This window comes from Balaenoptera borealis (assembly GCF_965194805.1).
Source record: "Balaenoptera borealis genome assembly, contig: HAP1_SCAFFOLD_2648, whole genome shotgun sequence".
Lineage (NCBI taxonomy): Eukaryota > Metazoa > Chordata > Mammalia > Artiodactyla > Balaenopteridae > Balaenoptera > Balaenoptera borealis.
The window spans coordinates 9,080-24,656 of NW_028121714.1; the positions used below are offsets into that span (position 1 = coordinate 9,080).

General features: G+C 41.8%; 1 pseudogene across 1 annotated transcript; it reads right to left on the bottom strand.

Annotated features, from left to right (window-relative positions):
- Positions 1–12,016: 12,016 nt before the first annotated feature.
- Positions 12,017–14,953, bottom strand: LOC309622427 (UBX domain-containing protein 4 pseudogene; annotated as a pseudogene). Its single transcript has one exon. The product of its transcript is annotated as a UBX domain-containing protein 4 pseudogene (transcript).
- Positions 14,954–15,577: the final 624 nt, after the last annotated feature.

The following is a 15,577-nucleotide window of genomic DNA, read 5'->3' on the forward strand; positions in this document are numbered from 1 at the left end:
TATGGATAAAGCCTGGCACGTAGTGAGTTCTTAATAAATATAAACTATTACTATTAAGTGAGACTGAGTCTGATTCCATTCTTTTCTGCCTTATCACTTCAGCCCTCTTTCAACACAGATTCCCCATGAATCGTCCTTATTCATTTATACACAGGAACAAAATCTACTGAGCATCTGTTACATACAAAAGACTGTCCCTTGGATAAAAGCAGCTGTGTTTATGCCTGATCATTCTCTGTTGCTTTCTCCTGGGCCAAATGGTACTAAGAATGAGACGAGTTCTCTGTGGATTGCAGCCTTCAGCCTTCTCCTCTTGTTTTCTCAAGCAGGGAGTAAGATGGTGTTCCAACATCAGATCACCAGGTACAAAAAAGTTCTTCATATTTTTTTACTGAAAGGCTTCTCAGGCCCCTTAACATGCTAGTATTTATGGTGCATCTCCAGCAACAGGGAATAGAGTTGGCCACATTTCCTGAACTCATTTAGCCACGGAACCTTTTATTTCACAGTTTCTCTCAGAATCAGCATTCTGTCAAATCTACTTTGGAAAATGCTACGTGGAAGTCCTATTCTTATCGGTTTCTCCTTTGTCCACAATTTCATTTTGACTAATGCAAACTGTCCTTGGAAATGCCTAACTATATGAGACTACCCACTGGAAGACTAGAGAATCTTTTTTTCTTTTTAATTGAAGTATAGTTGATTTACAATATTGTGTTAGCTTCAGGTGTACGGAAAAGTGACTCAGTTATATTGTTTTCAGATTATATTCCATTATAGGTTATTACAAAATATTGAGTATAATTCAGTACACATTGATCATATACAACATAAACAAGTCAGGCTGTATTGCTGTAAATGGCTCTAACTTCTAAAATGTATGGTAATTCCTACATAGTCAAACATTACTTATGTTTCAGCCAAAAAACAACCCCGAGCAACCATAAGAGTTGTCACAAAGACCATGTATTTCCATTAGAACTTCTAGAACTTCCCATGGAACTTATGACTCCTTTTTTTTGTGTGTTTTTTCCTTTAGCTTGTTCATCTGTTTCCCATTCTATAGCAGATTAGAAAAAGGAAGATTGGGCTCACAGAGGCAAACACACTAACCACAGACAGAATACAGCTGAGTACCTTGCCGTGAAGGTGTAGATATAAAAACTAGAAAGGTGACACAAAAATTCATTGCAACCTAGGAACAATTAGTGCAGGGTAAAATCCGCGAATAAACTATAATATCCCTGACGACTTTATTACATCACCTCCCAGGCCCCTGAGTGATCAAGGAAAAGTTGAAGTCTATTCAAGATACTAGATTAAATAAATCAAGATAATATATAATACATTTTAGAAAGTTTTCCATCTACAATGGATTTTTTAAAAAAATAAATTAATGGATAAGAATAGATGGGTTAGATGGACCTAGAGATTATCACACTAAGTGAAGTAAGCCAGACAAAGACAAATACACGATATCGCTTATATGTGGAATCTAAAAAAAAAACATGATAGAAATGAACTTATTTACAAAACAGAAGTAGACCTACAGATATAGAAAACAAATTTATGGTTACCTAAGGGGAAAGGGAGGTGGGGGATAACTTAGGAGTTTGGGATTAACACATACACACTACTATATATAAAATAGAAAAACAACAAGGACCTACTGTATAGCACAGGGAACTATATACTCAGTATTTTGTAATAACCTATAAGGGAAATGAATCTGAAAAAGAATATATACATATATATGTGTGTGTGTGTGTGTGTGTGTGTGTGTGTGTATATATATATATATATATATATATATATATATATATATATATATATATATATATATACACACATACATGAATCTCTTTGCTGTACACCTGAAACTAACACAACATTGTAAATCAAATATACTTCAATTAAAAAATAACGTTTTAAAAAAAAGAATGGATGTGTTAAATGGCCAATCTTATGTTTTCCGGAGATTTCTGAGAAGAGGCGCACACCACCTCATGTTTACGATGCTGGGTAAAGGAGACGTACTTAGTATCCATGCTATTGATCATCCATCGCTTGACAATTCACCCTGTGGCTCTGCCCTTCACTGACCTTCTTAGCACACTCTGCCCCAGTTCTGCTCAGCCTCTAGAACTCTCTAAGTCTCAAAGATCTGTGTCCAACGTCAAAATCCCTACGCAGCTGACTTGGCATTATACAGCCTCCGCTGGTCATTTATCCAAGTAACTTAACAAGAGTGAAAGATCAGGGCTACGATGCATTTACATCTAAGGAGTAAATGGTGATCCCCCAATACAGCCACGTTAGAGTGCTGGGCTTGCGCATTTGGGAGTATAAAGGGAGTTGGGGGGCCACACTTTCGAAACTGCTTCGACCACAGCACCGCAAGGTAAGTGCTCACAAGTGCCCGCTTTTTTGCTCCATGTAGCTGTGATTATACCTGATCAGGTTACCTGGAGAGGAGAGAAGGCAACACAGCAGCCTTTGCTGAGGGCCTACTAAGCGTAAGGAACTGTGTTAAGGGCAATATGGGAGACAAGATGGCGAGGCCTTTCAAGAAGCTTCTACAAAGAGTAAAAAGACAAGAATATAAGCAATTATGACACCAAAAAAAAAAAAACTAACCTGCAGGATATAAAGCTGAATATAATACGTGCTTACCCCTCTAATTGTTTAGGTCAGTATTATAATTGCAGTTAACAAATAAACATGCTAATTTGTGATATCTCTTCTGTGATTGCCTTGAAGTATTATTTGAAATTTTTGTGGTTGGTTATGTAAATTTTTTTCTTATGTCAGGATTTCTGGGAGATGATTGCGGGAAGAAATTCTCCCATGCATTTGATCCATCTCAGAATGCATCCTCGTTTGCTTATTAATGACCAGTGTCCAGACTGCTCATTCATGGCATGCCTTGTGGACTTCGGGCTGGGTCGTGTCTGACACTGCAGGAGCATCCCTCAGAGGGGTTCTGTAGCTCTAGGAGCTTGCGATGCTTCGATTTCTGGCCACCATCTTCACCAGAATACCTTCTGTCATACATTCACAGGGTTAAGAGAAACCTTGGGGATTTTCTGGTCCATCTGTCTCATTTACAGAAGGAAACCAAAGCTCAAGGAAATTACAACAGCTACTTTACAGAGCTGGCATTAGAAAACCGAGGTTCTGCCTCCAAGTGTGATTTCGTTTGAACCAAGGATTCAGAATATGATACTTAATCATTTAATCTTTTCCTGAGAAAGTTGTGAGAAATTTAGGATATAGCTGGAGATTATTAGGGACTCATAAAAGGAAGAGACCAAGAGTACACGACCAAAGTAGGAAAGCAAGTGTTGAAATGTCTCTTCCTGCCTAAATGGTATTTCACGACATGTTCCCCAGGTTCCATAAAAGTACTGTGTGGTAAATGGGAAGTTTAAGTTAAATTTGATATTGAAAATTATTCAGACTCTTACGGTATCCTGAGATCTTCATGTAGGTTATCAACTTCTGGACTGAGATTCCTTAGTCCCAAATAAGTTATCAGCTACCCTACCTTCATCTTCTCCAAGAGAATATAGGATATTTAAGAGAGTGCCCTTCCTGGACCTCTTAAAGAAGTCTTGCCCATAATTCACAACTTTTCTCTCATTGCCAAAGAATTCAACTTCTGGTCTAAAAGCATCCAAGTTACAATCCGGATCATTCCCCTCCCTCCTTCCTTTCTTTTTTGACCCCTCACGGCCCCCTACCCTCAGCCAGAAGCATCATCTCTCTAAGTCCCCATAACACTTCATTTAGACGCTTACAGAATTTGTATTATTCTTCCTTGTTCAAAGATTTATTTGAGCATTTCCTTTAACTGTTCCTAAATTTTGCATTCCTTTAGGGTAGAGAGTGTCTTTATCCTTTTTTATATCCCCTTAAGGAGCTGACATGGTACTTTGCACACACAGAAGATACTCAAAAAAAATGTTAATCAGTGCTGTAATTACCCAATTATTTAAAGAATGATGACTTAACCGAAGGGAAAAATGGAAAATGTATTTCCATCCCACACCATCCACTGTGTACTATTTAAATGTAGCTAAACTTAGAAAAGTACAAATTCTAGATTTATTTAAACTCTTCATAGTTCATTTGTTCTTTGTTTTGTTTAGTTTTGATTTCTGGAATCACTCTCTCAGAAGCCACTTCATTCCTGAAGGACACTAACCATTGCTTTGGAAACCAAGAAGGTAAGAGTCACTTTCATCTTGATTGGGAATACAATAATTGAAATTAGCAAACAGTGTTCTACATATTCTCATTCTTGCCACACTCAGAGGAATCTGAAACTGATGAAATTAAAATCCATTACTTAAGTATTACTAAAGGCAGATTACAAAATATGCAGCTAAGGAAGCAGGGCTTCCCAAATTTGCTCATCACACTAACAGGAATAAAACACACTGCAGAACTTTGACACACAAGCTCCAGGTCAATATACTTAGGTTGGCCCCAAACATGATGTTCGTAGGCTCAAGATTCAGTCTTCACACAAGTCTAACTTTGCTGTTTTTTGAGCAGAGGCCGCACCCATGAATCCCCTCAGCTGTGTCTTTACTCACAAATGATGCTGAGAGAATAAGGAGAAATGGATTCAAACCTATGTCCACTGTAGTAATAAAAAAAAAATTACTCCCCCACCTCAAGATTTGTGTTTATTGGAAGTAATTCTAGATGAATTAGGACCAAGGAAACCAAAGTATAATTAAGTCATGACCACACCATTGCTGACAAGATGCAGTAGCTGAGAAATTCCCAGGAGAGGGCTGAAAGTTGAGAGCAGTGTCATAGCGCACTGACAGCAGTAAGAGGGGTTGGGGAACACTCAGAAGGTGGTGCTGGAGGTCAGGGAGACTGGGATGGCCATCCCCATTGGAAGACCCCTAAAGACAGGAACAGAGGGGATGGTTGGAGGGACACAGCTGTGTAGGGCTGGAAGCAGGTCAAGCTCTCAAAACCAAGAAGCAGATAATTAGGGGACTTTCTGGGGGTAGAGTTTCCAGGGACACCATGAGTCATGCCAAGAGAGTTGGATGAGACCTAACAAGGGAAAGTTTTATCAGCCAAGAATACATGGTTTTAGCCCTGGGTCCCAGAGTACAGTTGTATAAATATGGGGACAAGATCTGACTTAGCAACCGGACGCACACAGCGTGCGTTGAGGGGCTTCGCTTGACAGTGAGTGGTGAGCCATCGGTGTGAGGAGGCTGCCAGAGGGCAGTCACCACCTCGGGCATGACACCTAGGTCAGGAGAGGTGAGGGCACATGCTGATGGAGGACAACATGTGGTCTGGATGTCACACTTAAGAGATTAACAGGAGTGAGCTCACTGTGATGGTAAAGGAGATGCAGAAGCACATCACGGAAGAAACAGATGAAGACAGCACTGGAGCTACTTAGCCTGGAAAAGAAAAAGCTAAGGAGGGACTTCCCTGGAGGTCCAGTGGTTAAGACTTCGCCTTCCAGGCTCAATCCCTGGTCGGGGAGCTAAGATCCTACATGCCTTGCAGCCAAAAAACCAAAACATAAAACAGAAGCAATACTGTAACAAATTCAATAAAGACTTGAAAAATGGTCCACATTAAAAAAAAAAAAAAAAAAAAAAAGCTAAGGAGAACGCAGAGCAGCCATCAAATGGGTGAAGAGTTGTCTTGTGGGGAGAAGGTTTGAACTCTTTCTGTTGTTACCAAGAGCCGAAAGGAGGATCAAACATCCTGAAGTCACAGAGAGCCAGATTTCAGTTTAAAGCAAGAAGTATCTTTGGCCTGCAGAAACTACCCCAAATGATTTTCCAAAATTTTCAAAAGGGAAAAAAGTCATCTTGAAGGCATGTGAGTAGGCTGGACAACACATTTGCAAGAATATCGCTGAGACAACTCATGCATCATCTAGGCAGTAAAAGTAGGAGATACTGGATTCTGAGTCATGGTTAGAGCTGTGGGTGGAAGAAGAAAAATCTTCCCCTCAACACACGCAGTGACTTGAATCCCAGACGGAAAGTCTTGTTTTTCTAAGAGACCTAAAGGTATAGTTTGACCATGAGTCATTGTAGTCTTTCCCCAACTTCAGACTTCATTCTTATACTACTATCACAAATTTTGCAATACCCATTTAAGACCAGTACTGCTAATTCACTTAATATTTTGATTTACCTTGATTCCTTTTTCTTCTTAGATGTGTTTTTCAAAGTTAGCCTATATGCTTGCTATGAAAGTCTGGACCGTCTATCTCAGCATCAGCTGAGACATTTAGATATTCAAAATCTCAAACTCTACTCCAGCTCTGCTGAATCAGAATATCTATTTCAACAAGATTCCCAGTTGGATTCCTATGCCCACCAAAGTTTGAGAAACACTGCTTTATATCACTACTATAAACAGATATTTCACTGTCTCTAAGTCGTTAGCACATATTATTCTATTTTATTCTAACTTTCTTCACATTTTCACAAAATATTATCTCTAAACTTGGGATGCATCTTATAATCAATGAAAGGAGCACTGTAATTAGCAGGGTGTTTTCCTTTATTAGTGGGACACAAAATAGGTTATCTTACAATCGATGGCATCTTACATTTTGCTAAAATAAGGTAATAGACTTTAATATAACTATTAAAATTAAGAAATAGTTGCCTAAAATCATTTTGTATTGGACCATTGGGACTATGCCATGGTTTTGGAAAGAGTGGCTTTATAAAAGCAAAATAATGCTCCCAAACATCACTGTGTTTGAGGCCCTTGAGAACAATTCAGTTTCCTCAGTCCCAACCACAGAGATTCTGTTGCAGATGATTTTGATGTGGATCAACTTTCGACACTTTGGGTAGCAGGCTGAACACTAAGTCAAGCTAAATGACATCAGATCATACACTTGCAGCCTGATGAGATTCCCTCACACTATAGTGCAACCATTCTCAAACTGTGGCCCATGGATCCTTGGAGATTCCTAAGAACTTTTCAAGAGGTACATGAGGTCAAAACAATTTTCATAATACCCAGATGCCATGTGCTTTCTTCACTGTGTTGACTTAATGATGCAAAAGCAAGGATGGATAGACGATCTGACACTTTATTACAAATCAACACATGGCACCAAGCTGTACTAATAGTCATAGTATTCTTCACAGCCATACACTGATAGTGAAAAAGAATTTTTTTTAATTTAAAAAGCCAGCTTCAGGACTTCCCTGGTGGCACAGTGGCTAAGAATCCGCCTGCCAATGCAGGGGACACGGGTTCGAGCCCTGGTCCGGGAAGATCCCACATGCTGCGGAGCAACTAAGCCCGTGAGCCACAACCACTGAGCCCGTGTGCCACAACTACTGAAGTCCGCATGCCTAGAGCCCATGCTCCGCAACAAGAGAAGCCACTGCAATTAGAAGCCCGCGCACCGCCACGAAGAGTAGCACTCGCCGCAACTAGACAAAGCCTGCACGCGCAACAAAGACCCAACGCAGCCAAAAATAAATATAAATAAATAAATATTTTTTTAAAAAGCCAGCTTCATTGAAAAATGACCTAAAATTTGCAGCAGTGGAAAGTATTAATTTGACTACATCTCAAATTTATCCACATCTTTATAATATTCTACATGATCAAACAGGAAGTCCATGAAAAGCACTCCTTTTGCACACTGGACTTTGACATTTGTCTCAAGGAAAAACACATGTGCAGTTGTCTGAGTTGCAAGATGAACCAGCCACTTGATTCATGAAGCACCATTTTTACTTGAAAGAATGACTAGCGGACAAACTATTGTTTCTCAGACTTGTATATCTGGCACACAGTTTCTCAAAAAGCAGTCAAGTGTGTTTATCCTTTCAAGGAAAACTACTGACAGTATTTTTTACTAATGATATAGTTGAGTTTTCAAGCAAAACTTAAAATTTTGTAAGACTTGTATCTACTATCATTAGCTTGACAACGTCCTAATATTTGAATTTTCTAATGAGATCAGTACTGATATTAATGATTGTGATTTTTTATACTGTATAATGAAACGTGCCAATATTTGGAAGTTCTGTATAATTCAGTGAACAATATTTTCCAAATGATCAATGTATGATGTTTACACATGGGTAAAATTTCATTCAAAGTTCAACACAGACCAACAGATCATAATGTTTGTTGATATGGTTTCAGATTCTACATTGCAACTAGCCTTTAAGGAACTACCACAGAAACTACCACGTGTCAAGTTTTGGTATAGTATCTAAAAAGAATTTCCACAATTATGTGAAAGGGCAATTAAAATACTCTTTCCTTTTCCAAATTATATATCTGTGAAAGATTTTCTATATCTACTTTAACCAAAAAACAAAAAACCATACAGCAACAGACAGAATACAGAAGCAGGCATGAAAATCCATCCATCTTCTACTCAGCAGACATTAAAGTGAGTTGCAAAAATGAAAAACAACGGTACTCTTGCCACTAATTTTTTTGTTTTGGAAAATATAGTCATTTTCATAAAAATATGCATTAATGTTAACATGCAATGAATTTGATAGGAACTTTAAATGAATTAGATTTTCTCAATTTTGACTTCTAATACCATAAATATTGGTAGATATGACCTGCATAAACCAAACTCACTGGGTTCTCAATGGTTTTTAAGAGTGTGAAGGGGTTCTGAGAAAACAAAGCTTGAGAACTGCTGCTGTTGTAAAACTCACTTAAGCCACAAAAGTAGGGACTATCTTCACAGATGAGGAAACAATATGGATGAATTCTTCCTCTCCACCAGGCAGTAACTGAGAAAATTTAAACCGCATGAAGCCTGCAAGCCAGAGGTCCTCTTTGCGGTGCTATATTGAGCTCCAATCTCTTAACTATGAAAACTTAACCACGAGCACACAGATGGTTCAGCAGAGCCGCTGGCCAAAGTAAAATCGAAATGCAACTTATCCTGAATAAGATCCAGAGGGAAGCAGTTGCTCCTCTTTCTGTAGGACTAGATCCCCCCAGAATCTCAAGGAGGGATATTGAAACAACAGTCAGTTACCAATGAAGAGTAATTTCATAAAGTGTAAGATTGAGGGCGGGGGAAGTTCCAAGAGACAACCATAAAATGTTCAATTTTCCCACTTTTAATAGGAAACATAAAAGGCTTTATTCAAAACATATGACCTATTTCTTAAGAGAGATATGGGGATACATGTGTGTAATTGAACTCCATTTTATGGTCACTTACAGAAGAATGTATGGAAAGGAAAAAGCAGAGAAAGAAAGGGAGAAGGGGAAGAGTTGTGGGGAAAAGAAGTAGAGGGTCAGGAAGGATACGGGAAGAGGTCCAGAGGGAACAGGAAAAGCAAATGCAGATGAGGAAAAGGAACCAGAAAAGTCACACAACCTGCAGGGGCCTTAGAAATGAGCTAGGCTTGCTTCTTCATTTTAAGTGAAATTAGTGGCCCAAAGAAGTTAAGTGGTTTGACCAAGTTCAGTGCCGGGACTTTAAGCCAAATTTTTCTAGCTTCTAAGCAAGGAAAACACATACAGAGAAGGTCTATGAAAGGGGATGGTTTGGAAAGAAGTGACGGGAGGGATGAGCGGGAGGGTGGACAGAGAGAGAGAGGCAGAAAGATACATAAACACACCATACACGTACATGCACACACACACACAGGCTAAGCAGTGAGTTCTAAAGCAGGTATTTAATTAAACACTGTTTGTCACACCCCGACACTGCTACACATAACTAAAGTTTGGAGACCCCTGCCTTAAGCCCAGTACTTCTCAACTCTACTATGCCTAGAAATCACCTGGAGATCTTGTTAAAGTGCAGATTCTGGTTTTGTAATGCGGGGTGGTTCTGAGATTCTGAATGTCTAACAACTCCTCGGTGATGCTGATGCAACGTGTTCAAGGACCACTCTTGGAGTCAGAAGGCCCTACACCAGCAGTTCTCAGAGTGTGGTCCCTGGACCACAATGATGAATTCACCATCAGCTGATGAATTCACCACCAGCATTGCCTAAGAACTTGCTAGAAATGCATATTCTCAGGCCCCATCCCATACCTACTGAATCAGAAGCTCTGGGGGTGAGGCCCAGAAATCTGTGTTTTAACAAGCTCTCCAGGTAATTCTGGTGCATATTAAAGTTTGGAACCATTGCACTAGGCCATAATGTCTCCTATCACCTTGTTGCCTGTAATTGGCTAAACAAGTGTGGCAGTACTTTATGTTCAAGTCATTACTTTTCACTGGGCTATCTGAACTTTCTACTAGGAATTATCAACATTCCAGTAATTCTTTTCAGACACCCTTAAGATTTGGGAATGACACCGAGATCATGAGGCTCAAATGTGATGTGTAATTAAGGAAGTATTTTCTGAGGCCTCCTTTATTAGGCTCAGCTTGTCTTCCTCTAATTGGTTTAGACTTCCACACCTGGAGCTGGACTAAGAGATGTCCCCTCAAACTTTTTTCTTGGAGTAAAATATCTCCTTTAGCTCACCCCCACTTGCCCACTCTAGGCCCCTATACCAGGTCCTGGATTCCTCAGAACGTAGGTTAATCCCAGGAACTTTTGAATCTGGCCCCCTGTCTGAATGGAAATAACAGGATGGAGCTCCCCAAAGCTCCAGATTCAGCAGCCCTGGTCTTCCCAGCCCCTGCAGTCATGAGCTCTGATGCAGAGATGGCCATTTTTGGAGAAGCAGCTCCCTACCTGTGGAAATCAGAGAAGGAGAGAATCGAGGCTCCAAATCTCCCATTTGATTCTAAGAAAGCTTGCTTTGCAGTGGATGATAAGGAATTTTATGTGAAAGGTATGATCCAGAGCAAGGAAAATGACAAAGTCACAGTCGAGACCCTCGACAACCGGGTAAGTGTTGATCTCAGATGTCCTTGCTAACATGGGCATCCCCCTTTGCCTTTGGAGTAGAATAGTAGAAATTGCATGCTGGCCCATAGGAATCTGAAGATAGAACAAGACTCACATTGATCTACTCTGAGTGAAGTCGCAGGTAAAAACTGCCATGGCACATACCTTTCCTCTGGCTCTTTCCTTCGAGGACTTGGGCTTTGAGAGTTTTTATGATGTTTGCTTTGGAGAAAGGGGAAGGTGGCGGTGGAAGAGTTTGGACTGTTTAAGGGAGAGATTGATACAGATTGCTGCTGGATGGGCGAATATACCAAATAGAACTCTCTAGGCTGCAGAGTGACTTACAGAGGGAGCTCCAGAGGCAATGCCTAATTTAATGCAGAGAATTACAGAGCACCATTCAATTCAATCCTTACTGGACACGCACCATGTCTAGGTCACAGTGTCTATCACTCTGCAAATATGAGCAAATCTCAGTCCCGCTTCCCCAAAGTTTATCATCTAGTGTAGGAATCAAGAGTACACGGCGGGTATGGGGACTTCCCTGGTGGCACAGAGGTTAAGAATCCGCCTGCCGATGCAGGGGACACGGGGTCAATCCCCGGTCCCAGAAGATCCCACATGCCGCGGAGCAACTAAGCCCGTGCGCCACAACTACTGAGCCTGCACTCTAGAGCCCGCGAGCCACAACTACTCAGCCCGTGCGCCACAACTACTGAAGCCCGTGTGCCTAGAGCCTGTGCTCTGCAACAAGAGAAGCCATGACAATGAGAAGACCGTGCACCGCAACGAAGAGTAGCCCCCACTCGCCACAACTAGAGAAAAGCCCGTGTGCAGTAAGGAAGACCCAACGCAGCCAAAAATAAATAAATAAAATAATTTTTTTAAAAAAGAGTACATGGTAGGTATGAATCGCAGTTCACAAATTCAAGCATACAAGACAGATGATGATGACGATGATGATGATGATGATTGTTATTATTAAACTTAACCTCTGGTGTCAGCCTCTTTTCACAGGGCCGGAAATAAATTTTCTGGAGTTACTATTGGGGTCCCCTCCCCAGAGCCATGCCACATTTTCAGTAATACCACATGGGGTGTCACTGCCCCCCCTGAAGGATTGCTAAGAAACAAGCCCCAGTTTCTTTTTTTTTTGGAAAAGATTTTTTTATCCAGTGTTTAAGTAAGATTAAAAACTACAAGATTTTGCTTGCAGCTGATGAGCAAGAAGAGAAAAGTTAAACCCAAATTATCATCTGATTGGCTAGTTAAAACGCTCTGACTCAAGATCAAATTATTCAGTGACACACCAGTTACTTTGTGTGGGCTGAGGAGTTCTGGAGCAAAACAGCCCTAAACAAAACATATCATCTGAGAGCACAGGGCTAATGGGCATATGAAATACTAAACAAGAAAGCTGATAAAGGGAGGCTGTCGCAGACCTTTTGCTATTTTAGGCTTCTAGCAGTTGCTTACCATATACAAGGACCTAGCAGCCAGTTATTTTATCTCTTGACTTATCTGAGGTTAAACAACTTTAACCCACTAAGCAGGAATAAAGAGACACTTTGTAGATGAGTTGGAAAACATAAAGCAGTCCCACTTCTCCAGTAGAGTTTTAGTTGACTTAAATCATAAGAGAAACAATGATTACTGCACATATTGTCCTTGTCACACTGCATCTGTTGAGTAGAATTTCCATTCCAAGTGTTGTTTTCATCTTCACCATCGTCTTGAGTCCTCAATCTATATATCTTGCCCTCCTTTTTAAAGTCTTCCCCCCGTTTCTCCAGCACTCTTTTTCTGACTGGTTCCCTTTTTTCTGAGTTGCTAGAGGATGCAAGGTTTGAGGATTCCAATGATGCTGCTCTCACCGAGGTCTGTGCAGGAGGAGGATTACTAAATAAGAAGTTGCTAATCAATCTCCAGATGGCAAGGAATGGGTAAAGTACTGTCCCCAAGAATGTCCAAAAGTCGCCACTGGAAGAATGTACCATGGATGTAGTTGGTCTTCCTGCTGGCAACAGTACCACTGAAGCACTTGTGGCAAGTTCCAAATCCAGTAATTTCTTTTTATAATCTTCTTTGGTAAATTCCCTCCTGGGAAACATTGTCGCTAATGAAAAATTACCGTAAGTGTTGCCAACAGTCTGTGCAGCAAACTGCCTTGCTGCTTCTAGAGGAGCATCAGAAGGGAACTGATTTGTGAAGGAAGAACCATCAGGAAGACGGAATTGAATTCTCGCAACACTGCTTCCTTCTGTTGTGGAAGAGTCTCTCTTGACTTCCATTTCTGCCTGTTTGGCCAGCAGGGCAGCAGCTTTAGCAGCTTCTACTTCTTCCTTTGTCTTTGCAAAACGAGCAGCTCTCTCTGCATGGTCCAGTGCAATCTTCTGTTTTATACGCTCTCGAGCTGCCCTATCTTCTGCCTTTTCTCTGTTCCTTTCCTCTAACACTCTTTTTGTTAATTCTTCTTCTTGCTTTCTTTTATAATCCAACATTTCTTTTCCAGTTTTCCTCCTCTCAATTTCCTCCTTAATCTCTCTCTGTTCTTCCTCTTTCCTTTTCTCTTCTCTCTTTTCTTCAAGTTTTTTGGTTAGTCTTTCCACTCTGACGGTGAGCTCCTCTGTAGGTCTCTGATTTGAACATCCACCAGGCTCTGGAGACACAGTGGCCTGGCCTGAAATTTCTCCTCCTGTTGCAGAATCTGACTTTGTATCAGAAGTGGGTGGTGTCTCACAGAGCTCTACATTTCTGGACTGACAGTTTTCAGAAGTGTTGTTCTGATCAAATGAGGTGGATGGAGTAGAGACTGAACTTTCTCACTGGCCACTATTTGCCACTGATATTTCACCTTTTAACGAGTGCATCTGCCGGACTTTGTGGATTCTGGTAACAAGTTCATCTGCAGGAACACTTCCTGCTATTACTTCCAAGGGAATTCCACTGTCTCCAATAAAGAAACTGGATGGAACACACACTACAGGATAGATCTGTGAAAACTGTAGGCAGGCTTGACTTTTGGTATCGATTTTCACAGCAACAAAACTGTTGGAAGATGCTTCTGTCACTTTCTCATCTTCCCAACTTGCAGCCATCTGTGTAGCCTGTTCATCATCACCTGCCACGAACACCACGACGACCGCGCCGCTCCTCTTGGCCGACGCGATGGCGGCCGGAATGGCGCCCTGGAACCACAGCATCGCTGCCCTCGGGCACAGGCGCTCGCTCGGCGTGTTGCCGCCTCGGTCCCGGAGCCGGCCCCGCCCTCTCCGTCTTTGGGCCCCCGCGGCCCGCCTCCGGCTCCGCACCGGCGCGCAGGCCCGTCAGCGGCTCCCAGGACGCGTGCAAGCGCGCAGGCCGAGGCGCGCCCCGCGACGCATGACGCCACGCGTCGCCGTTGGCAGCGCGCCCCCGTCCTTTGTCTCGTTGGCAAGTCGGTGCGTGCGGGAGCCCGGGAGACCGCAGGCCCTGCAGTCCCGGAAGTGGAAGGAGCGCCCCAGTTTCTGAACCTTCAGGACACACAGATTTTTCCATCTTCCTTATGCTATTTTGGATGTCCCTCTCTCTCTAGTTTAGGGCGGTGGGGCAGAAGGGCTTCCTTTCCTCAAGAGATTTGGTCTATATCAACAAATCTCCTCCCTTTTATCTTTTCGGTAAAACCCTCAAAGCTCTTCTGAGGATTCGGGCTTTTGGAAAACAAACGCTAGAAAGGCTTACAGGCTCTCTCGCTTTTATGCCCTATTTTCTACCTTTCCTGAGTAATGGAGTGCCAGTTGTATGCTTAAAGGGGAGGGAAAACAGAGAGGGGAAAATTAGGTAATAGTCTCAAAATACTGTTCAGGCATGGACCATGCTTCAAGTCCAAATGTTTTAACTATTAGGGCAGCGGTGCAAGGAATTCTGGAAGCCTTGAAAAGACAGGGGAGAGAAGAAACAGGTCATGGAAGAGGTGGCACTTCAGAAGAGCTTTGAAGGTTGCTAGATGTAATTTCAATGTAGATATATTCCAGACAAAGGGACCCACATGAGCAGAGGTATTGAGGTGGAGATTTACAGAATACACTGGAAGAGTTTTTTCCAATCTTCCAAGCTTGATCTCTTTGCAGCACTCATAGCAAATGGGGTAAACAGAGGCAAGCTGCTGTGGCCTTGGCCATCCTGAGTTCCACCTGGCCACCCTGAGGCTGAAGGGCTCTATAACTTTGCACACCTGTAACCCTCTTCTGGCACACAGAATGGCATGCTGACTTGGGGGCATCAGACCAGAATTCGTTATACAGTTTGACCAGTCTTAGATTTATCAAGAACAGTTATTTACGGATCATCTCTGGGCACAGAAATGATCCATAACGTTAACCACGGTAATGGGGTAATCTCACCACAATATCTCACCATTTTCACCCCACTGGTAGGTCACCACATCGGCTCTCCCACTCATCATGTGATTTTCCTCTCAATATCCAGACACTCACTCCGAACAGTGACCAAGTCTTCCCCATGAACCCTCCCAAATTTGACAAGATCGAGGACATGGCCATGATGACCCACCTACACGAGCCAGGAGTGTTGTACAACCTCAAAGAGCATTACGCAGCCTGGATGATCTACGTGAGTACCCTTCAACCTCTCTTTATTCCATTTCCTTCTCTTAGTAAAGTCAAGATCCATAGGTTGAATTTTCTGATTTTCTCAGACCTACTCAGGCCTCT